The sequence below is a fragment of the Aulonocara sp. 'chitande type north' Nkhata Bay genome, linkage group LG23 (assembly GCF_057382095.1).
Source record: "Aulonocara sp. 'chitande type north' Nkhata Bay isolate Kocher_YH1m ecotype deep benthic linkage group LG23, A_spYH_male_GT1.1, whole genome shotgun sequence".
NCBI lineage: Eukaryota > Metazoa > Chordata > Actinopteri > Cichliformes > Cichlidae > Aulonocara > Aulonocara sp. 'chitande type north' Nkhata Bay.
This window is the reverse complement of record NC_141365.1, coordinates 31,130,244-31,155,408: the sequence shown is the minus strand read 5'-3', so window position 1 is coordinate 31,155,408 and position 25,165 is coordinate 31,130,244. Positions and strand designations below refer to the sequence as shown.

The 25,165-nt window shown below is 41.0% G+C and overlaps 1 protein-coding gene and 1 long non-coding RNA gene across 5 annotated transcripts in view; one reads left to right on the top strand and one right to left on the bottom strand.

Moving 5' to 3' along the window:
- Positions 1-25,165, bottom strand: part of ncam2a (neural cell adhesion molecule 2a) — a 447,190-nt gene that overhangs the window by 213,370 nt on the left and 208,655 nt on the right. The window lies entirely within an intron of this gene.
- Positions 11,883-14,971, top strand: LOC147302205 (uncharacterized). Of its 3 annotated transcripts, none has more exons than XR_015127258.1 (5): positions 11,883-12,167; positions 12,612-12,647; positions 13,015-13,167; positions 13,532-13,619; positions 14,205-14,971. It is a non-coding gene; the product is annotated as an uncharacterized LOC147302205 (long non-coding RNA). The 3 variants fall into 3 exon arrangements; XR_015127257.1 differs by having other exon boundaries at positions 12,584-12,647; XR_015127256.1 differs by having other exon boundaries at positions 11,883-12,647.

The following is a 25,165-nucleotide window of genomic DNA, read 5'->3' as shown; positions in this document are numbered from 1 at the left end:
CAAGACTGGGCCAAGAAATATCTCAAGACTGATTTTTCTAAGGTTTTATGGACTGATGAAATGAGAGTGAGTCTTGATGGGCCAGATGGATGGGCCCATGGCTGGATTGGTAAAGGGCAGAGCGCTCCAGTCTGACTCAAACGCCAGCAAGGTGTAGGTGGAGTACTGGTTTGGGCTGGTATCATCAAAGATGAGCTTGTGGGGCCTTTTCGGGTTGAGGATGGAGTCAAGCTCAACTCCCAGTCCTACTGCCAGTTTCTGGAAGACACCTTCTTCAAGCAGTGGTACAGGAAGAAGTCTGCATCCTTCAAGAAAAACGTGATTTTCATGCAGGACAATGCTCCATCACACGCGTCCAAGTACTCCACAGCGTGGCTGGCAAGAAAGGGTATAAAAGAAGAAAAACTAATGACATGGCCACCTTGTTCACCTGATCTGAACCCCATTGAGAACCTGTGGTCCATCATCAAATGTGAGATTTACAAGGAGGGAACACAGTACACCTCTCTGAACAGTGTCTGGGAGGCTGTGGTTGCTGCTGCACGCAATGTTGATGGTGAACAGATCAAAACACTGACAGAATCCATGGATGGCAGGCTTTTGAGTGTCCTTGCAAAGAAAGGTGGCTATATTGGTCGCTGATTTGTTTTTGTTTTGTTTTTGAATGTCAGAAATGTATATTTGTGACTGTGGAGATGTTATATTGGTTTCACTGGTAAAAATAAATAATTGAAATGGGTATATATTTGTTTTTTGTTAAGTTGCCTAATAATTATGCCCAGTAATAGTCACCTGCACACACAGATATCCCCCTAAAATAGCTAAAACTAAAAACAAACTAAAAACTACTTCCAAAAACCTTCAGCTTTGATATTAATGAGTTTTTTGGGTTCATTGAGAACATGGTTGTTGTTCAATAATAAAATTATTCCTCAAAAATACAACTTGCCTAATAATTCTGCACTCCCTGTATGTATGTATGTATGTATGTATGTATGTGTGTGTGTGTGTGTGTGTGTGTGTGTATATATATATATAAAACACCCAGCACGCCCATGCGGGCGGTTTTATCCTTCAAGCTCGGGTCCTCTACCAGAGGCCTGGGAGCTTGAGGGTCCTGCGCAGTATCTTAGCTGTTCCCAGGACTGCGCTCTTCTGGACAGAGATCTCCGATGTTGTTCCCGGGATCTGCTGGAGCCACTCGCCTAGCTTGGGAGTCACCGCACCTAGTGCTCCGAATCCTATTCATGTAGCCCCTTCCGCCGGGGTTACTTGCGTAGTAGCATTCCAACAACGCCCTGTTTTCGTCCCTTGCCCACCGATGCCTTCTTGTTCCAGTAGCCCACTTTTCGTCAGGGTGCCCTGGTTCCTCAACACCTGACGCGGACCTTGTTGATCCGGGCGACGTCCGAGCCGGCAGACATAGAGGACAGTTACAAGTACTTGGGGATCCCACAGGCGAATGGGAACCATGAAGAGGCCGCTAGAAAAGCTGCAACCACCAAGTACCTGCAGAGGGTCAGGCAAGTCCTGAGGAGTCAGCTGAATGGTAAGAACAAGATCCGGGCCATCAACACGTACGCCCTGCCCGTGATCAGGTACCCTGCTGGGGTAATAGGCTGGCCAAAGGAGGAGATAGAAGCCACTGACATAAAGACAAGAAAGCTCCTTACCATGCATGGAGGGTTTCACCCCAAATCCAGCACCCTGAGGCTGTACGCTAAGCGGAAGGAAGGGGGCCGGGGACTGGTGAGTGTCAGCACCACAGTCCAGGATGAGACAACGAACATCCAAGAATACATTGGGAAGATGGCCCCAACTGACCGAGTGCTCAGTGAATACCTCAGGCAGCAGAAACCCAAGAAAGAGGAGGGAGACGAGGAACCATCATGGAAGGACAGGCCCCTGCACGGTATGTACCACCGGCAGATAGAGGAGGTGGCTGATATCCAGAAATCCTACCAGTGGCTGGACAAAGCTGGACTGAAAGACAGCACAGAAGCACTAATCATGGCAGCACAAGAACAAGCTCTGAGCACAAGATCCATAGAGGCTGGGGTCTATCACACCAGGCAAGACCCCAGGTGCAGGCTGTGTAAAGATGCCCCAGAGACAATCCAGCACATAACAGCAGGGTGCAAGATGCTAGCAGGCAAGGCATACATGGAACGCCATAACCAAGTGGCCGGCATAGTGTACAGGAACATCTGTGCCGAGTATAACCTGGAAGTCCCGAGGTCAAAATGGGAGATGCCCCCAAGGGTGGTGGAGAATGACCGAGCTAAGATCCTGTGGGACTTCCAGATACAGACGGACAAAATGGTGGTGGCTAACCAACCGGACATAGTGGTGGTAGACAAACAGAAGAAGACGGCCGTAGTGATCGATGTAGCGGTTCCGAATGACAGCAATATCAGGAAGAAGGAACACGAGAAGCTGGAGAAATACCAAGGGCTCAGAGAAGAGCTCGAGAGGATGTGGAGGGTGAAGGTAACGGTGGTCCCCGTGGTAATCGGAGCACTAGGTGCGGTGACTCCCAAGCTAGGCGAGTGGCTCCAGCAGATCCCGGGAACAACATCGGAGATCTCTGTCCAGAAGAGCGCAGTCCTGGGAACAGCTAAGATACTGCGCAGGACCCTCAAGCTCCCAGGCCTCTGGTAGAGGACCCGAGCTTGAAGGATAAACCGCCCGCAGGGGCGTGCTGGGTGTTTTTTTTTTTTGTTTTTTTTTATATATATATAGATAGATATATATATATATATATAAGGTGGCCACAATTTCCACCTTTTGGGGGTGGGTGGGGGTTACATTTTAAGAGAATTACAAGCATAAATTTTCCCACGCTTTCAGAAAATTTGACATATAAGAATAAGCAGTCATTAATCTTCAGATATGAAAAATGCATCCATGCAACCCTACAGATATTTCTAACAAGAGTCATTTTGGCTTGTAATAGTAGTTAAAGCACTGATCTAATAAATATCACTAATAAATTCCATTACGTGTACCAATAAGCCACGCAAGTCAGAGAGCATTTAAAATGAGTGCAGAGGGGCTCACCTAAATGCAGTGATCATTAATGCTATCTATCACATGTTCCTGTCTCGCATCTCTGCTATAATGTGGCTAAGCTGAGTTCTGCAGGCTTTGGTCCTGCCCGTAGAGACCAAAGCTTGTACTTCCTTCTTATTCTGAGGAATGAGAAAGAAGTGCAGCACTAGTTTTGTGTATTGCCACTTGACCTGCTCTGAAGCATCACACTATGCCACAGCAACCCAGCTGCAGAGAACTGTGATTTCTTCTGCGTGACTATGAAAATGGCAAAAGACATGAAGGCAAGGACTGGATCAGGTCAAGCATGTTCTGCCGGTTGCTAATGGACGGCATGGGGACTGCAGTACAGCACAGACCCCCCCAAGAGCTACCATAAAACTTTGATGTAAGGCTAAATGCTCTCTACCAAATCCCCATGGAAAAAAGGAAATGTAAAAAAATGATGGTTACTCAACAAAAACGAATGGCAGGCTTCAGTGTGGCTTCTTTTTTGGCTCTTGTCAAGGTGTGGAGTCTTAATAAGCTCAGCTCGGAGACAAATGGATTTAGAGATGGCGCTTATTGCACCGATTATGAAAGGGTGCTTTTGCTGGTGCAAACAAACAGAAAATAATATAAATCAATAAAACCAAAGCGTGGTTGTTTTTCCATTCACAACATCGAGCTCCTCAGTAAAATAAAGGGAGAGAATATTGCAGAGACTGCCTCTGCAAAAATACATGACTGTACTATTGCTGAGGGAAATCAGGTTGATGAATGACTCAACATGTTCTGGCCATCTCCTCTTGTTAAAGAGAAAATGATAGGACAGAGAGCAGGGATTAAAAGTCTCACTTTGCTGGACTGCCTTTAGAGAAGATGATCTAACTCTAGATGTACTTTTATATTTACACTTAAAAGCTTAACCATTTAGTTTTTGTGGATGAGGCAAAAATTAACTTTAGCCACAGACCATGTAGGTTATCCTTTACTAATCTGTCAACTTTACACACAAAGTTCATTTGCTATTTCACAGTTCTTAATAATTTCAGTATCACTGAAACCTTGTTTTAAGATAAAGTCAGAAAAATAACATTCTCAATTTGTTGCCAGTTTATTAGCTTTAGCTAGTTAACCAATTGATGTTTCTAATAACTTGTCAAAATACACAATTTCTGCTACCGCTATTAGCCCATGAACTTTGATAGTTTACAAGACTGGCTTTCTTGAGAAAAATACTACATCCCACACCAGGGCTGGACTGGGACAAAAAAACGGCCCGGGCATTTTGACTAGAGACCAGCCCACCAGGTATTATATGAAAAGCCATAAAGCCTTTGAATGAAAATGAATGTTGTTGTGACAGTGATGTACACTGTCTTGCTGGTATATGTATGATGTCTATAGATTTTATATCAGATAAAAACTTTGGTTGTAAGATTCAGATAATTACTTATTAAAAGCGAGACATTTTAAATGATGCATCTGTCACTGAAGGTGCTCAAGAACTTCTACTCCTGCACCATCGAGAGCATCCTGACGGCAAACATCTGCACCTGGTTTGGGAACAGCACCAAGCAGGACAGACGAGATCTGCAAAGAGTGGTGCGCTCAGCCGAACGCATCATTCAATCAGAGCTCCCTGACCTGCTGTCCATCTACACCAAGCGGTGCAAGTCCAAAGCTAGGAAGATTATGATGGACCTCTCCCATCCCAACAATGGACTCTTCTCACTGTTGAGGTCTGGGAAGCGCTTCCGCTCCCTTAAGGCCAAAACAGAGAGAATGAGGAGGAGCTTCTTCCCCCAGGCTATTCGGGGCCTGAACCAGGTGTAGGACTGGACTCTCCCAAACACGTCACTATAAGACTGGACTCTCACACACGTCACCACACGCACCACCACACATTTCCTATAATCCTATAATTCCTATAATTTATAATCTTTATAATCTTTATAATCTCTTCTGCTATTTGCACATTCTTTACTGTAAATTCCTAAGTTAATTTGTAAATTTTGTAGTAACCTGTAAATTGTAAATATTGTAAAACCTTTCTTCTGTCATTTAATGGTCGGGCATTGTACAGCTACAAGCATTTCACCCCCATGTCATACTGTGTATGGTTGTGTGTGTGTGACAAATAAAATTTGAATTTGAATTGAATTTGAAAAATGAGAATAAGAAAGAAAAGTATTTCTTTGTCCCCTCCTTTCCCTGTTAATGCCCTACCTGGCCCCCCTGGCAACACTTTGCTAGACCCGCCCCTGCACAGTTACCAGCTGTCAGCTACTTAGAAAAGCATCCTGGTGTTATTTCTCAGAAACAGTTCATAACTTCCCTTCAACTCATTCACGTCACCTAAAAGGTAAACCTGTTTCTCCATCGTCAAAGGAGCTTGCAAAGAAAAGCGTCTGGACTTCTTTAAGTTGCTTGAAGACGTTTCACCTCTCATCCGAGAAGCTTCTTCAGTTCTAAGGTCAAATGGTGGAGAGTCCCAGATTTAAACCTAGTGGGAGTGACCCCCCACAGAGGGACAAAAGGACCCCCTGATGATCCTCTAATCGCCTGAGCCAAGGTGTGAAACTGGGTGTGGGTCCCAATCAGCCAGAGTTTCGGGTGAGTTCATTGTGAAACCTGGCCCCACCTTATCATGTGAATTCCTGAGGTCAGATGGCCCAGGATGTGAGTGGGCGTTAAGGCGTCTGGGGAGGGATCTCAAAACTGGATTATAGATGGCAGAGAGTTGGTGTCCTAAACCACCACCTCTGTTCAAAGATGGTCGCTCACAGTGGACATAGATGGCTTCTTTCACTCCTCTTTCAAACCATCTGTCCTCTCTGTCCAAAATGTGAACATTGGCATCATCGAAAGAGTGACCTTTATCCTTAAGATGCAGATGGACTGCTGAGTCTTGTCCTGTGGAGGTGGCTCTTCTATGTTGTGCCATACGCTTGTGAAGTGGCTGTTTGGTCTCTCCAATGTAGAGGTCTGGGCATTCCTCGCTGCACTATACAGCACACACCACATTGTTAAGTCTGTGTTTTGGAGCTGAATACAGCTGTGGCTCCAGCAAACATCAGCTGATACTAGAAAGTAATATTAAATAACTTCTAACAACAGCTGATCAAGCTTAAACGTGCTGCTGTTGTTTAACGTGACATCCGCTGGTTTCCTCTTTCTGGCGCAAAGTAGGAGATAAACAAACAAGAGAGAAAAGCCGGTCAGCTGATCATTGATCAGTTTCATTATTGAGGTAGCAACAGGAGAGAGAGAATGAGAGAAGAAGAGGCAGCTGACAGCGTAAAGACGCAGAATAACTCCAGCTTTGTATCTTTTTCCATTGTAGCTGAAGAACGGGACAAACTGTTCCTTTTCAGCTCAATATGAAACGCGTAATATTTTCTCTGAATACGAGACGATTCCGTTTTTTACGGGACGGTTGGCAAGCAACATCATAGCACCCGCCCAGCTGTATGGAAACTCCGTCATGCTAGCTAGTACGCAGTACGAGTTATTGTAACTGACTGTAAAAAGTCAGCACAGCGAAAATAAACTACCCTTAAACTTGGTTTATATCTGACCCAGATAGACTGCAGGTCATAACTTCTTACCTGAAGTTCAGTTCACCTGACACTCAGACCGGCGGCCGCCTTGGGCCTCTCCTCCTCCTGCCTCTCCTTTCCCTCATCCACCTGCTGGTCTCTGTGGAAGCTCCGCCATAGAAACCACCACAAAACAACTGAGTTATTTTTACACATTGGCCAGCATCTGGCCAATCCACCAGCTTTCATTGTTTATACAGTTACAAAAAAAACACCCAAAAAACAAAAAAACACCCATCGGCCCATAAAAATGAAAAATCACCATCAGCCCACCGGGCAAATGCCTGGTATGCCCAATGGCCAGTCCAGCTCTGTCCTACACACTTGCTACTGAACAAAAAGTGCCCCCTGGCCCAAAACACCACTCTATACTCTAAGATTGTACTAATCTAGAAACCTTGCATATGCTAACAAATCCTCTTGTGTTTTAGGTTGTGGAAAAAAATGACCACAAACCTACAACGATGTTGATCTGGCAATGATCAAATCTCTGACTAAGAGATAATTATGCTACTGATCACCACAATATTCGGGTATACCAATACCACGTTGTTTACATGTACATAGATTGCTTCTATGATCTTTTCTTCATCTTCTTCTTCCGTTGTTTTGACTCAAAAGTTCATGTACATCTAAATCACCTATCACTTTGGATAAGTAAAGGCATATTTTACATTTTGCAGAAGAGGCAAACAGATATGGGGAAGTACAAAGCTGCAAGATTTCCAGTATAAGAAAACAAGAGAAAACTGTTTCTCTGAAGTAATCCCTATAAAGTCTGCAAACTCCTTGGTTCTTCTTTTGTTCAAATATTGATTGCTTCGTGAACCCTGATCCTTTGATATCTTCATTTCTATAAGTTCAACTGTGCGAACATCAAGGTTTCAGCATCCGTCCTTATTAGTAACAAACCTACCAGTAATCTGTGTATAGCAATTATCCTGTTCTTTAAAACATGATGCCATTTTCTAGTCCTGCTGACATGATCCTTTAAACACAAAGTACTTTCATCTTGTTTCTGAGTTTCAGCAGCTGTCTGGATGTCTGAAATAAAATGACTCTTCATTTCTAATAAAACAGTGAAGCAGGTAGAAAAAAGTGTTTATACAGTAAATGGCAGTAAAAGCACATAAATTTGCTTCAGAACAAAATCAATAGCAGAAGACTCTATGCATCATTTGAGTGTTTTTCCATTTGCCTTGTGCTTCTCAGTTGCCTGTAAAGTTGAACAATTTATTAAGATGCTGTACTGTATTGATTTAACAGCTCTACAAGACCTAACTCTAATTATATCTCTGACCTGTTCATTATTTTGAATTACTCAGGCAGATAAACCTGAGGAGGTAGGGCTAAATAAGTATATACTTCTGCCTACTCCTTTTCAAACAAGTACATGGAAATATGTTATGAAATGTTGGTGAATGTATATGTCTGAAATAAAAATGAACTGAACTGAACTGAGATTACTCCTTTTAGTTCTCTTGGTAAGAGTTCCAGAACTCTCTTATATATACTCTGATGTGGACTGCCTGCTTAGCTTGCTGCATACCTGAATGTACATATCTGAACACATACCTTCCAGAGAATTTATGTTTTTCCTTCTGATTTCTTTCATACCTGAGTATATATATCATTTAAAATTAGTATTGGGACCAAATTGGTGTCAAGAGGTAGATCCTTAATTTGTTGGACAAATATACGACTTTTATAGTTTTGTCAAATGATTCAAATTAAAATCCACTAAGGTTGTATATAGATACAACCTTAGTGGATTTTAATTTGAATCATTAAAATGCGAATGGAGTGGAGAATTTTAGCTTTATCTGGTCCATCCATTCTCTTCCACTTATCCTTGTTAGGGTCCCAGGGTGGCTTGAGCCAATTCCAGCTATTATAGGGCGAGAGGCAGGGTACACCCTGGACAGGTCACCAGTCTGTTGCAGGGCTAACAACTAGAGACAGACAACCATTCACACTCACATTCACACCAATAACCAATTAACCTAACCCCGCTAACTGCATGTCTTTGGACTACGGGAGAAAGCTGGAGTACCCAGCTTAATTTGACTTTGACTGACAAGCAGTTTCATGGCCAGGTAAGGCCTATTGTCTTTTTATTTCATGACAAATGAAGCAGACAAAGTATCTGAAGTTCCATAGCTTTTAATTGTTATTTTAAATATGAGGCCCAAAGAGATGTGAGTGCAACAACCAAAGCAAACCAATCAGAGAAATAAAAACATAAACAAAATCTGGCATATGCTTAAAAAAGAAGAAATGGATTGGCTAGCTCAGCAATACCAAAAGAGCCCAGAAGACGACTAAAGTGGATAAAGAAAGAATTATTTCAAGTCAAGAACACTCAAGGAGGTAGGTATGTCACTGTCTAAGTCTACAATTAGTCACCTCCACCAATGGAAATGGTTTACAACGAGATGAAAACAACAGGAAGACTAGCTTAGACTTTTTGCCAAAACACCTAAAAGAGCTGCCACTGTCCTGCAAATGAGTGGCATATTCTTCAATTGCCAAGTCACGTACCTGAGCCAACCCAACAGTGAATGCTTTTTAGTTATTTTAGACAACTGTATGCGCAGGCCCACAAACAAGCAGAAACTGAAAGTGCTTGCTGAGCATCTCAAGGGAGGAAACGCAGCACTTGGTGGTGTCATGGGATGTAGATGTCAGGTCACCCACTGCAAAGGATTTTCATCCAAGTTTTAAAAATGAACCTTATATTTAATTTTGAGCCTGAGAAAATGAGGGACTAGCTGTAAAAATGCCTGTAACTTCTAAACTGTTAAAGCAAACCAGAAAAAGAAAAAAGAAAAGAAACCTTTTGAATTAAAACTGAAAGTTTGTGCTTCAGTCTTGTCTTAACTATATGATCCACTATGGTGGTGTAGAGAAGCAAACCTACAGAAATGATCTCTTTGTCCAACAAACTATGGACCTAACTATATATGCAGCACTGACTCCTGAGAGCCTGAGAGGCCATTTTGCACTGAATCCAAACACAAATCACGAATTCTAATTTATTCAATTTCGGTATTACAGTACTTGAAACACACTGTTCCCCACTATGCTGTTATACTAGAGCACTTCACAAGTCTAATCTTGCACATGCTGTACAGTACTACGTGGCTGCGTAAACACTAGTTTCTGACAAGAGCATATAACTTTTATTTCTGTACTAGCATGACTGCTATCAGTGTCCTCTTCAAGCTCCTCTCACTGTATTTCTGACAACCTGATAAAACCAAATACTGAGCATAATGGAATATTTAGCAGTTCTCTACAGCATGAACTCTCCACCTTACCAGAGTGGTAAAGCGGCTTACCAAAGTGAGCTTTCTCACTCAAATATAGGTTCTAGTGACTTAATTTCAATCTTTCAGATTAATTTTCAAAGTCTCAATATCTATTTAGCAGGATATGGCGAAATTATTTGAAGTGAGATCATTTGAGAGTAAATAAAAAAGAAAGACATGAATGAAAAGGCAGAAGCTAGATGCTTTAGACCATGAAGCTAAACACTCAAACTAATATTTTAGGTTGTTACGGCCCTAGCTGGGCCTCCTCCTGAAGGTGCCTGTGTGGGCGTGTCCCACCACCTCTTCTGCCTGAGGTGCCACCTTACCCTCCTGTACAGCTGACTCCCATCAGCAATTAAAGGTATTTAAGCCCAGAGCAGGGTGAGCTCTGGGCCAGAGTGCCATTTGTGTGGGTACAGCTAGTGAGCTGAGTGTTTTGCGGTGTTTCCGGCTAGTGAGCTGTGTTTTGTGGTTTTCAGCTAGTGAGCTGTGTTTTCCTTTTGACATTTTGCATTACTGACCAACGCCTGAGTTTTGTTTGTGTTACTTTTATGGTGATAGCGGCTTGTCCGTCTCTTTTAGTTTAATTACTTCAATAAAACTGTTTTATTTAACTGTTTCGCCTCTTGACTCCTTTTTCTGACCCGGCCACTTTTGTTACTTCCCCCTCCCCGCCTAGACCCCCCAGGGGAACGTAACATAGGTCTATTTTGCTTAATAGTCCTACTTGTTGTGTAATTACTCTGTTGAATAATTATTTTGTGTTTATTGTCTGTCCTGCATGGCCAAGTGGAGACAGGACAGATGGTGCACTTTGATGTGCATGTATGCTGGCAACAGCTCAGATCCTCGCAGCTCCTGACAGCCTTCGGCCATCACAGCTGGGATGTAGAAGGAGAGCGAAAAAGAAAGAGAGGGGGAGATGGAGAAAAAAATCAAAATCAAACTTTACAGGCAATCGATGGCATTTCTGATGGCTGAGGATTAAGGAATGATCCCTTTCTGACTGAAAGTGGAAGTTTTGTGATGATGCCAGAGCTGCTGTTGGTCACTTGGAGTTAGAAAGGAATTTTTTCTCTAACCTGTGAGACTTGGATTACATCTGGAAGCTCAGCATGTTTTTGTGTTACAGCAACACTGCTTTATAAAACTTTTGGCAACACATACACATTTACTTTTAGCTTCACAAGAATGTGAAGCTCAGGGTGTAATGTGTTTGTGGAATCCTTGAAACCTACTGCTGCTACTGTTGTTTAGCTCTCATCATGTTACAGAAGAGGCATGGGAAGCTGAAGATATTGTAAATGTAACCAGACACACATCAGGAAGATTGTAAGACAGTGGAGAAACAAAATGACCACTTCTTCTCTGTAGCTAAACTACTAGCTAGTAGTATATTAGCCGACCTTTGTGTTAGCTAATCTTAGTGGGTCTTTACCCACTTTTTAATAACATGTTTGGTGTTGCATGTACATAAATACAGATTGGCAAATGGTGGCTAGCAAATAGCTTTTATGTGTTTTTAATGATATGCAAACTACCCATCTATGATAATTTCCTGTGTGAAGCTGTTACAGCCCACGTATAGCATGCTAGTCTAATTAAAGCTGTAACATTTAACGACCCCTCAGGTAAACGCTGAATTGGAAATGCATTCCAATAATGCAGTTTAATGTTCTAGTCACGATTAAGTGGTCATTCCTGTGCCAACAGGAGAAATTCCCTTCTCATTTTCCCACTCATCAGTTGGATGACAGAGAGTCTTGGTCCAAGTAAGGCCAAAGGTGAAAACATCTCTTGACCCTCTGCAGTTTGCTTCAAGATCAAATCTGGGAGCAGTCATCTCCATACCAAAAAGAAACGTATTCCCATTTTAATAGTAAGGACTCCACTGGTTTGATTTAGCCATTTCTAACATGATTCAGTACACTGAAAAAAAGGGACTGGCCATCTCTTGGATTTATGTAAGCATCTTGCATGTATTTAACACAATTGCCTCATGTTTTAAAGATAAATGTAACTATATAGTGTAAAAACTACATGATATGCAGAAAGGGTGTATTAAATTGTTCATATCATGTTCAGGTGAAGTAAGTCAATAAGATAGCAACGTTAAATCTCGTGAAACCACGCGTGATTTCATCTCGCGGGCTTTGGATCGTGGTTTAAAAAATGCATCCATCTCAGTCAAGTCGAGCAGCCAACTCTACGTTTTTTGGTATGTCTTGATTTTTTGAATTAATGTTTACCATATTTCAGCCAAATGTAGTTAAACGTCTAGAGTGCCGCCATGTAACATGCTAAAAAAGAGCCGTTAGCTGATTTGCTGTTTTATCTGTTGTCAAAGAATTGGCGCTTTTTCATTTGAATTTGTCTTTGGCACAAGAGCCGTAATATCACATTAAACCTAATTACGAGGCACTCATAACATAATTTGGTTTTCTGTGTGAATAGATTTGCCAACTGACTCTTCAGTTACATTGTGTATTTACTGCACCGTGGTGTTAGTGAGATTTTGGACATTGAACAGCTTAAGCTAATATCATCAGTGGCATTATGCTAGCTTACATCCCTACCCCTCCTGCCCTCACCTGCTGTCCGTTTGTTTTTTTGTTTTTTTTGCTGCACATTGAGAGATGACCTCTATTCTGCATTTCACCAGGAGTCAGCTGATGGATTGTGGGTTCAAGGTGTTATGGTAAGAAAGTATATTCTATTTTCGCTTAAGGTTTCTGTAACCTAATTATAATAGATTTTTTATAGTTATTAGGTGCATGCATACTCAAATAGACCACCCTATTAATACAACTGAGAAATCCAAAATCTGCCATAGGTTTAACCTGTATGTATTGTCAGAAAGGTGATTACTGGACTCACATTAATGCACACTTGAACTAAAATGAGGTTGTAACTTGTGGGTTCTTGGGTTGCAAATCAGAAACAAACATCTTTGGATTTTTTTAATCCCATAAGATCTGGAAACACAGTTTTTATTCAACAAAACATTGCTGATTAACCAAGCACAGTGCCTGCTGTTATTTCAAAATAATTTTATGTCATTTTAGATGAAATGCAGCATTCCAGTGCATCCCAACCATGCCTTTACAGTCAAGGTTTCTGACGGAGCTGAGTTTCTCTCTGACAGTCTGCTGAAAGTGTTTGCAAAGTGATCGGGGGAACAGGGCACAAAGCTAAAGGATGTAGCTGCCATGATGACAGTATGAACTTTAAAATTCTTTAACTACAAAGTGTATATGTATTGCATTAGGTCAGTAAAAGATTTTTATGCTGCATCCATTGAAACAGTCAACTATTACCCGTGAGTACTGATTCCACCGAAAGGATGCCATAATTTTCGTTATGCATTTACTGGCCCACTGAGAAAAATTTATCTTTTTTAAAAAAAAAAAAATGTTCTGGAAACTATATATCCATAAAGTTGATGTCAAACAGGAACTTTTGATATTTCTTTGTAGATGCTGGTGTTGCATGTTGACTGGTTTAAGTTTTTGTCTGGGATCATTTTCTTCTGTGCTACTGAAAAGTTCACAAATCTCTGTTTTCTTTGTTATAATACTTTAGGATGACATTAATGCTCGAAGGGAGTCTCATCAAAGTGCTCCGCATCTGTGTGAAAGACAATTGCAACATCTTGGTGCAGGAGTTCATGGTGAGTGTTTTATGAGTAGATTGTGGCTTTGCAACTTTTAAAAATGCATTTAGTTATCCACTTGATCCTCATTGGACTGGTTAGGACCAGTAGTCCTCTTTAATAATTTGAAGTTCACATGAGGCCTGGTAGTGAACTCGGCCGCCCCCCCTTGAGGCCCCACCCCCCTATATTAGGGGTCACATCAGTGTGAAAAAACTTTAAATTTGTCATTCTAGTGAACAAAGGAAAATCCCCCCAATATTTAGCTTTTGTTTGAAAAAATGACCAACTGACCAACAGCTAACCAAATTGTGGGGCTGAAAGTCTAAATTCTAACATCTTCTGAGTGACATAACCTGGATTTCTGATGGGCCGGTGTCTTTCTAACAAAAACTAATGTAAAGCATTTGAAATTATTATGTTTTTCACTCTGTCTTAGAAACTCTGTTAGACCATGAATGGCAGCATGGCAGGCAACTCTTTGGCTATAGCTATTTACTATGTTGCTTGCATTGGTTTAAATTACTCTAACATTAGAACTGGTAGATTCAAAAGAGATGAGTTTAAAAAGGAATCTTAAAGAAATGTTTTGTGTTTAACCAGGACTTGACTGAGGCCACTGCACAGATTGAGAAAACCACAATGAACATCTGTCTCCAGAGGATGCACCAGGCAATGACTTTTCTGATGTTGGCATCATCATCGAGGGTATAGTAGTTCTTCAAGATCTGGATAACGTGACCTTTGCAGTAGCCATGCTGTTTGGACCTTTTTTATTCCTTCAATATGAGTTACCCATCACAACTCTGCTACACTTTTGAGGTGATTCAAAGGGTGGTAATGGAGTTGGATGCAACTCAGCTCTCAAGAAAAACTCACAACTAAGACAAAACTGCTCCTGCAACGAAGCTCACTGTTATGCATGCAAGCTGATCAGCTCTAGGTGAGAGGACATTTAAATCTCACACTTGTTCTGCTGCATTTTTGAAGCTCAATTCCATGAACAGATCGCAGGGTTCATTTTTATATACTCTGCAACTGCCATGAGGACGAGCCGTTTTTGTTGTTTTTGTTTGTTTTTCCTTTTGCTCTGTACAGCATTTTGGCAGCATTTTTAAATTTCTCTTTGTATTTTTTCTTTCTTTTACTAGTGAAGAGATGTAGCATGAACAGTTATGCAGTCTAAATATCCCATATGGGTCGTGTGAAATGTTATTTTCAGTTTCATTCAGTTGAAGTAAAGAACGTTGAATATTTCTAAGTGTGCTGTTTTGAACCAAGATGTCACAGTATGATCAGTGCTGTAATTTTTGACAGTCACTGTATCAATGTTATTTTTGCATCTCTTGAATAAAGGTTTTGACCTGCAAGTGCTAATTTCTTTAGTTATTGGGGTAAAATGGGTAATGTTAATAGGAAGGTGTTTGCCAATTCAGTAACCTAATTTAATGTTAATGGAAACTAACATTACCTCAAATTGTTTAGTTATAATTGTTGTTTAACTGAATCTTGACGTCAGAGGCCTTAAATAGAATGTTTTGATTTGTTCTTTCCCAACATTTTTCAAAAGAAACAGTCTAATTTCTTTGCTGTGATTGATTCCAGAGAACACGGAAGAACTGACATTATTTAACTGTTGATTTATGTAGATTCAGTGGAGGAGTAATGTCAGTTTAATTCTTTACCTACTGTCAATGCAGTGAAATTAGACATTTTGTTTTGAAAGGTTACTGGTGGATGCCAGCAACCATCTTGGAAGAGAACAATACAATCTGTTATAAGGCCTCCATTTGAAAATTGTGTATTTGATGCTAGAATATAATAGCAAAATGTAATTTGAAGATAACATGTAGCATTTAAGTGACCAAGTAGTATTGGGTAAAAGTTATTGAATGGTGTTGGGATAAAGTGAGAAAATTGTGAAGGATTAAAATATTTCAAGAGCTCAAATTACTTCATCAAAACATGTTTAAGTCACATTTTATCAACACAAATTGCACAGGTTTATTGAACATGAATAAATTGTGTTAATTTAACTCAATTGTTTAAGTTGCTGCCAAAGCAAAACATCTGTGTGCAACAAATGTCCACCATTGAATTAAGTAAATCCAACAACATATTTTTTTCAGTGTAGCTGCTTCTGCAAAGATGCTACAGGTATTGTCAGTAAACACGTCCACCACCTCATTTGATAACTGACAAACATGCCACAGTATGTGAGACTGGGCAGTGGTCGTTTTGATTTAGTGACATGCAATACAGTCTCTCCCAGGCGACTGTGCTGTCTCCATTCCTGTTCACCTTGTGCATCTTATATTCAATTTGTAGTCAGCAGTGGTTGGCTGTATTAGTGATGAGCAGTAGCAGTGGAGTGGTACAGGAGAAATCATATGCCCTTGAATGTGAGTAAGACCGAAGAGATGGTGATCAACAGCCACAGCAACAGCAGGCTCAACTGGAAGACCAACAAAGAGGCTGTATATAAGAAGGGGATGAGGAGTCTCTGCTTACTAAGGAGGCTGAGATCCTTCAATGTGTACAGCAAAATTATATAGATTTTCTATCGCTCAGTTGTAGTGAGTGCAATGTAATTTGCTGTGGTCTGCTGGGAGGGCAGGATCAGTAGCTGGTGACACACCAACAGACTGAAGAAACTTGATCAGGAAGTCTGTCTCTTTAATTAGGTGTAAACTGGACACTTGTGAAGCCATCATAATTACCCATTATGGATAATCCTGACCATCCTTTGCAGCACTTACTGGACGTCAACGGAGCACTTCCCCTTCACAAAAGTATTCCCACAGTGTGTGTCTGACAAGGTGATCAGCAACACAGGGGCACCACAGGGGACTGTCCTCTCCCCCTTCCTCTTCACCCTCTACACCACAGACTTCAGCCACTGCACAGAGACCTGCCATCTTCAGAAGTTTTCTGATGACTCTGCGGTGGTTGGATGCATCAGCAGGGATGATGAGACAGAGTACCGGGCTGTGGTCGACTCCTTTGTCACGTGGTGTGAGCAGAATCATCTGCAGCTCAACGTGGCAAAGACCAAGGAACTGATCGTGGACTTCAGGAAGACCAGGAAACACTTGACCCCTGTTTCAATTCAGGGGGTCAGTGTTGACATTGTGGAGGACTATAAATACCTTGGAGTACACATTGACAATAAACTGGACTGGGCTAAAAACACCACAGCACTTTACAGGAAGGGCCAGAGTCGTCTCTATTTTTTGAGGCGACTGAGGTCCTTCAACATCTGCCAGAAAATGCTGAGGATTTTCTATGAGTCTGTTGTGGCCAGTGCGATCCTCTATGCTGTTGCATGCTGGGGGAGCAGGCTGAGGGTCGCAGATGCCAACAGACTTAATAAACTAATCCGTAAGGCCAGCAATGTTGTGGGGACGGAGCTGGACTCCCTCAAGGTGGTGTCGGAGAGGCGGATGCTGTCCAAGATAAAGACAATGTTGGATAACACCTCCCACCCACTCCATGACATGCTGGTCAGTCACAGGAGCTCGTTCAGTGAGAGACTGAGATTACCGAAAAGCACCACTGAACGACACAGGAAATCATTCCTGCCTGTGGCCATCTCCCTGTACAACGCATCCACTTAACACACTGTTTGCTGCTACAACTACACATGTTTCTTTTCCAACTATTTATTTATGAGTGACTTATGTATGTATGTATGTATATATATGTATATATTGTACTATTCTTAGTTAGTGTATTGTCTGTCTTGTCTTAATGTTGGTTTAAAATGGAGCACTGTAACAAAAAATAATTTCCCCCAGGGATCAATAAAGTATTCTGATTCTGATTCTGATTCAGCTCCACTGCCACAAGGATAGATACAGGAAATCGTTGGTACCACATGCTGCTATCCTTGCAATACAATATATGGCAGAGAATCATCTCTCAGATATTATTATCATTATCATCATTATTATTTAACAACTCTTGTACCAAAAGATTTTTCCACATATGGGATAAATCGTCCCTGCTGAAAATAAATAAATAAATAAAAATAAATAATAAATAGATGAAAATAAATAAATTGCTAAAAATGATGTTAGGAAATCTTTATTCAAAATAAAGTAAGGTAAACCTCTGATGACATGGCCATTAGCAAACTTAATTTAATAACGTAGATAAGAAAATTTGCAACCAGGCTTAAATTGTGTGCAACTGGAATACTAGTTGAAAAAGAAAATGACTACAACTGCAGGTGAACAACATCATTGAGTAAAATATGTGCAGCATGGCAAAGACTAACATCCCTTTTCGGCATAGTAATAACATCTTAGGTAATGCATTAATAGAGGCAGTCAGCTATCGATGTTCCTACCTCTCTCCTGTTAATTACCTCAGCTGTCCAGTGGAAGTGCCAAGCCAATATAAGTGATAATCATCTCAGCGCTCTTGAATGCTCACTGGTCCTCGTGAGTATGATTTCAAAACCCTCTGACCAGGTGATCAATACGGTTGAGAATAGAGACGTTGGTGGACAAAGGACAGTCACACTGGAATCTTAAGATTCTGTGCCATTTCAATTGCAGCTTCAAGCCTAAACACCAACCGATGCTCCCTCACTTACTTCTGTTTCATTAATCTGTCAACATATCAGCCAATCTTTAGGGTAAACTAAATGAGTTTCACCCTCTGAAAGTGAGCCAAATGAGCATTTTCAGCTGCTTTGTGACAACTCAGACTGATGAAACGCAGTGAAAGAATGTTCTTGCCACCTACAGCATTCGCACAAGTGCGAACACAAGCACAGCCACATCCCTTTATCATCCCGTGATAAATTAATTTAGCATATTTTTATATATCTGACAGTCCTATTCGTCACATCACATCATTGCACAGAAAAATCGAAGCCTCATAAAAAAATAGAAGCCTCTCAAGCCTTTGAGAAAAACTCAAAGTGAAAATAAAAACACCTTAGCTAGATAGCCACACATGCTGGAGAAGGAGCCTGTAATGAACACCTCTTTTACATTGTAGCTAAAAATAACAGTTGCAACATAACATGCAGTTGCATGCATGGATCTTTGTTGTCACTGGCAAGCCTCTAAAAAAGGCATTGTTGATTTGCTTGTCATGGTTTCCACATAATAGAGGTTTTTTCTTTTCCTTTAGCACCAGCTTGAGTTTAGCATCAGTGTTTCTGAGTGAAAATGTCCAGAGAATTACTGGATAGATGCAATGAGAATTGGCAGTAATCCCTTTTAGGATGAATTATAATAAATGTAGAGATTCCCAGGCTTTTTATTTAATGTCACCTTAATGTAAAGTAATGCAATTTCTTCAACATCCATCCATTCATCAATCTATCAATTTTTTTCTCACACTTATCTGAGTCTGGGTCATGGGGGCAGCACTCTATACAGGGAAATCCAGACCTCCTTTTCCCCACCCACTTCTTCTGGTGGCATAATGTGGCATTTAAACGAGACATAGCACAGCCAAGAGACATCTCTCCTGCATTTACTGGTTGTGCTTGGAGATCAGCTGGTTGTTATTTTGTGGCATTTTAAAACACGTTTTGCCAGCATGTAAGTTGCAGAGTGCCCTCTGATGGACAAACTATGCAACATCAGCACTTGTGACATGCCTGAAGGGTGTTTCTACTCTTTCTTCTTTACTTTTATCGTTTTCCTTTATTGGCTGTAAAAATGCAAATACCGATATATCAACAAATAGCTAATATTATCTGATATATCAGCCTCATTAATATATCAGTCAGTTATTAAATGTTTGCTAATTAGCAATATTAGCATGCCAAATGACCAACATTACACTTGACAGACATTAGCATGTTAGCATTGTCAGTAGGAGCATGAAACCTTTCTCATTTCAGCATTTGCTTCACAGAGGGTGAAAATTATTCTCTCCCAGCCCAGTGCTTATCTCAATATTTAAACATTTATTCATACTCTTACAGCAGATGTAATTTTGATAAAAGTGTGAATGTTATAGAAACCTTTCAGAGGAATTTTATTCCCTGAGTCAAATCAAAAGATGGAGATTTAGGTTTTTTAGATCAATTTTAAAGTGGTGGTTATGGAATAGGGCTCAACTGGTGTCATGACAAAATGTGACCTAATAGATATGAATAACCTTTGAGAGATGTATATTGCATTACTTTTCAGAGACCAAATAACATTCTTGATTTGCATGCTGCACCAATTCAGCCTCTGCTGAAGCCTTTGCAGTGCTCACCCTAAGCTCATGCAGACGTTATTCATTCAGTCATATATAAGCTATACACAATACACTTGTCTGAATATCTATCAAATAAATAAGAATAAGACGAAAACCCCCCCAAAACAAAACCAGTCCTAAACTCAATCAGAATTTGGATGGGTATGTGCAGAAAAGATGCAATGAGAATTGGAATGAAACAGAAAAAGCATAATGCTAAAACCCCACGCTGAAAGGATAAAACTGCTTAAGCATTCCATATTAAGTGGTTTCTGCCTAGGTTTTGACTTTTTTACATGGTAAAATTCTTTATTGCTAACTCTTACTCTCATCTAAACTGAACATTCACTGTAGCAATCATTGCACCTACAACACAGTCCTGTATCTACAATACTGTGGAAACGTCTTGAGCAACCCCTCATTTTTTTCTCTAGGAAAATAGGAACCACTGTAATTGTCGGGCTATAAGCCGCTACTTTTTGCACAAGCTTTGAACCCTGTGGCTTTTAGTCAGGTGCGGCTTTTCTATGGATTGTCCATGATGTTTGTCATATCGTAAGACGATTTGTTTTGTTTGTTCCGCTGTTGTACGGCACTACGTTGCCTGGCGGAAGGGCATGTGATCAGACACACAGTATCGGGGTTCAAGAGTGGTATGTTGGTCACGTGTCCATCCGCCAGGCAACATAGTGCTGTACAAGTAGCGCAAAAAACAAACTTCAAATTAACGCTACGCGTTCAGCGGGAGTCGTGGATGACGAGTGGCGATAAACTTGCGAAAAGCAAGTTATGCTCAACTCCACCGGTGGAATCTGACAGCGTGGAAAAGTGTGAAAACATCCATGATCACCAACGGATTTCGAAGGGCTGGACTGCTGCATGATGGAGAGGAGGACACTGCCACGGCCCTTCAGAGGGTGTTCGACTCTGACACTGACAACGAGGATTTCTTTGGTTTTGTAAGTGACAACGAATGAAAGAAGCTGAGAGTGGATGACGTAACCATCCTGAGCCTGTTCGTATCCGACACTGGAGAAGAGGACTTTGGTGGTTTTAGTGCGCTGGAAGATGGTGGTGAATGACTGAATTTTCTTCTTGTTAAAGCCGTGTCACTGCACCTGAGCCTAAAAGGTAGTCTGAATCTATTTTTCTGGTGTGCTGTAGGTTATTGTTATGTACTACATTTGTTACTCATTTATGAAGCACAGTACATGTTTCGTACTTGTAATTACCGCTACTTATACATATACCTAAAAAGTTATGCAAATATGTACCTAGAGCTGGGCGATAGAACGATAACGATATGTATCGCGATATAACTTTTACTCGATAGAGAAATTAAACTATCGCGATAGACTTCGCCGCTCTTGTCCTCTTAAAAAAAAAAAAAAAGGTCAGCCAATCCAAATTAAGTAGCGCAGAGCCGAACCAATCACAGCCGCAGCGTCACGTCGCGTGACTTGTTACGTACAGCACAAGTGCCAAGCCGCACGTGTGTTTGTTTGGGAAGCAGCCAGCGGGTAATGGAGCCAGCGCATAATGGAGGAAATGAGTGTGCCGACTAGAAAAATCAACCGAGCGTGACCGAAGAGAAAACAGATGATGGTTCCAACGCCGGAGAGAGTGTCGAACGGAAGAGCCATAGAAGTTCAGTAGTGTGAAGGTATTTCGGCTATTTCAAGTCTGACAAAAAACAGAGTAGCGTGCACTGTAAATTGTGCCGAAAGCAAGTCTGGAAATACAATAAACTGCGCCACGTTATTGTTTCGGTGAAATGAATTTCTACAATACTGTTACTGTTAATTCTACTCTCTGCATTGTTTAAATGCTTACATATACACACAGTTACTGTCCCTCCACACATACAGTGGGGCAAAAAAGTATTTAGTCAGCCACCGATTGTGCAAGTTCCCCCACTTAAAATGATGACAGAGGTCAGTAATTTGCACCAGAGGTACACTTCAACTGTGAGAGACAGAATGTGAAAAAAAAAATCCATGAATTCACATGGTAGGATTTGTAAAGAATTTATTCGTAAATTAGGGTGGAAAATAAGTATTTGGTCACCTCAAACAAGGAAAATCTCTGGCTCTCACAGAACTGTAACGTCTTCTGTAAGAAGCTTTTCTGTCCCCCACTCGTTACCTGTATGAATGGCACCTGTTTGAACTCATCATCTGTATAAAAGACACCTGTCCACAGCCTCAAACAGTCAGACTCCAAACTCCGCCATGGCCAAGACCAAAGAGCTTTCGAAGGATACCAGGAAAAGTATTGTAGACCTGCACCAGACTGGGAAGAGTGAATCTACAATAGGCAAGCAGCTTGGTGTGAAAAAATCAACTGTGGGAGCAATCATCAGAAAATGGAAGACATACAAGACCACTGATAATCTCCCTCGATCTGGGGCTCCATGCAAGATCTCATCCCGTGGGGTCAAAATGATCATGAGAACGGTGAGCAAAGATCCCAGAACCACACGGGGGGACCTGGTGAATGACCTGCAGAGAGCTGGGACCAAAGTAACAAAGGTCACCATCAGTAACACACTACAACGGCAGGGAATCAAATCCCGCAGTGCCAGACGTGTTCCGCTGCTGAAGCCAGTGCATGTCCAGGCCCGTCTGAAGTTTGCCAGAGAGCACATGGATGATACAGCAGAGGATTGGGAGAATGTCATGTGGTCAGATGAAACCAAAGTAGAACTTTTTGGTATAAACTCAACTCGTCGTGTTTGGAGGAAGAAGAATACTGAGTTGCATCCCAAGAACACCATACCTACTGTGAAGCATGGGGGTGGAAACATCATGCTATGGGGCTGTTTTTCTGCCAAGGGGACAGGACGACTGATCCGTGTTAAGGACAGAATGAATGGGGCCATGTATCGTGAGATTTTGAGCCAAAACCTCCTTCCATCAGTGAGAACTTTGAAGATGAAACGAGGCTGGGTCTTCCAACATGACAATGATCCAAAACACACCGCCCGGGCAACAAAGGAGTGGCTCCGTAAGAAGCATTTGAAAGTCCTGGAGTGGCCTAGCCAGTCTCCAGACCTCAACCCCATAGAAAATCTGTGGCGGGAGTTGAAAGTCCGTGTTGCTCGGCGACAGCCCCAAAACATCACTGCTCTCGAGAAGATCTGCATGGAGGAATGGGCCAAAATACCAGCTACTGTGTGTGCAAACCTGGTAAAGACCTATAGTAAACGTTTGACCTCTGTTATTGCCAACAAAGGTTATGTTACAAAGTATTGAGTTGTATTTTTGTTATTGACCAAATACTTATTTTCCACCCTGATTTACCAATAAATTCTTTACAAATCCTACCATGTGGATTCATGGATTTTTTTTTTCACATTCTGTCTCTCACAGTTGAAGTGTACCTCTGGTGCAAATTACTGACCTCTCTCATCATTTTAGGTGGGGGAACTTGCACAATTGGTGGCTGACTAAATACTTTTTTGCCCCACTGTACGACTCGGTTCTGCTTCTATGCCCCAGCTTTGTTTACTTTTTCCCACCGAGGCTTCTAGACTTCTGATTGGCCAACATTTCTGCATGGTTAGGAATCTAGCGCCACCTGCTGCTTTGGCATGTTCATAGCAGCGTTTTCCTTCATTTCTGCCTTTATGTGTGGACGGGATTATTTTTTAAAACGAAAACGGAAAATCTCCGTTTTCAAAAATACCCGTGTACGTGTGGACGTAGCCTCAGTCTCTGACTGGAAGCGCTAATTCGTCATTCGGCTTTTGTCAGACTAAAGTAACTGTTAAAACTGTTTGAAAAGCTAAGCTATACAACAAGGAGAGATTGAGAATTTCCTTTTAGTTCTCAGTTTATTTGATATTGACAAAAGTTAGTCAATTTTGTCTGTTCTTCTGTAAAACAAACTAAGATTTATTTTTAGAATTAATATTTTGTTTCTAAGTGGAATTGACAATTTAGTAGTCTGTTTTGTTTGTTCTATTTTGAAACTTAAACGCTTTAGCGGCTGCCTTTTGTGTAGTTTGTAATATTTGCCTTTATTTATCTGAAAAAGTCTCATGTTCCTTAAGTACATCTACCCTGTTGAACTTATTATGGGAAATAAATATTTAAATAAAAACAAGCTGCTGATTATTTCACATTTTACTTGTGAGCAACGGCACATTTAAATCTTACAAATATAGTTATTTGGCTTATATCGTGATAGATATCGTTATCGCCTGAAATGAAAAAAACATATCGTGATATGAAAAAATCTCATATCGCCCAGCTCTATATGTACCCATAACTTGTTTTTCAAAATATTAATAAAAGGGGTGTGTCTCCATACAGCCATCTCTTTCCTGACAATTCCTTTTGTGCATATTCTCTTACATATGATAAGTCAACATTGAAACACCTGCGGCTTTTGGTCATGTGGTTAATGTATGTACAAAACAGGATTTTCCCCTGATTTTAGCTTGTGCAGCTAATATTCAGGTGCGCTTTATAGTCCGGGAAATACGGTAGATATAGTGGGGGGGGGGGGGGTTAACACACATAGCAATTCAGGAAAAAAAACTAAGTTTTTACAATTCTAACCTCCTAGGACCTGGCGTCCACATATGTGGACATCACATTTTGGTTTGGCTAGACCAAAATACGAAATTTTGCTCTACAAGGGCCTGATAGCCACTTACGAGGACGTTTTACTGTCACTGTTCTATTGAAATTTAAAGTGAATGTCCTCATATATGGATCTCATTTTTCTCAGAAACAAAAATCAGGTAAAAAAAAAAAAAATCACATACTTCTTTGTTTATACATTCATCAGGTCACAATCGGCCCAAATGGCAAAGAGAAATTCCAAATGCATGCCAAGAAAGAGTTCGGTTCTTAGGAGGCTAATGAGCTTGAAAGTCAATATTAGCTATGACAACTTTTATTCTTCAACAAAACCTCAACTGTCTTAGGCAGCTTTCTAGTAATTTCTTAAGTAGTCTTCAGAAATAGTTCTCCAGGCTTCTTGAAGGGTATTCAAAGCTCTTTTTGGATGTTTCTGTCTTTTGTTCTGTTCTCTGTCAACATGATCTACAATAATGTCAAAGTCTGGACACTGGGGAGTCCAATCCATGACTCATAGTGTTTCACTGCGTGTTTTCTCTCCAGGTATGCTTTTATTGCATTGGCGGTGCGTTTCAGATCATTGTCTTGATCAAAAATGCTTCCGGATGGTTTTGCATGGTGGATTATAATTTGATGATACTTTCCCACATTCATAATTAAATTAATTCTGAGAGGTTCCCCAACACCTCTCCCTGAAATGTACCCTCAAACCATAACAGAACCTCTACAGTCTTCGACAGATGGCTGTAGACATTCACTGTTGTA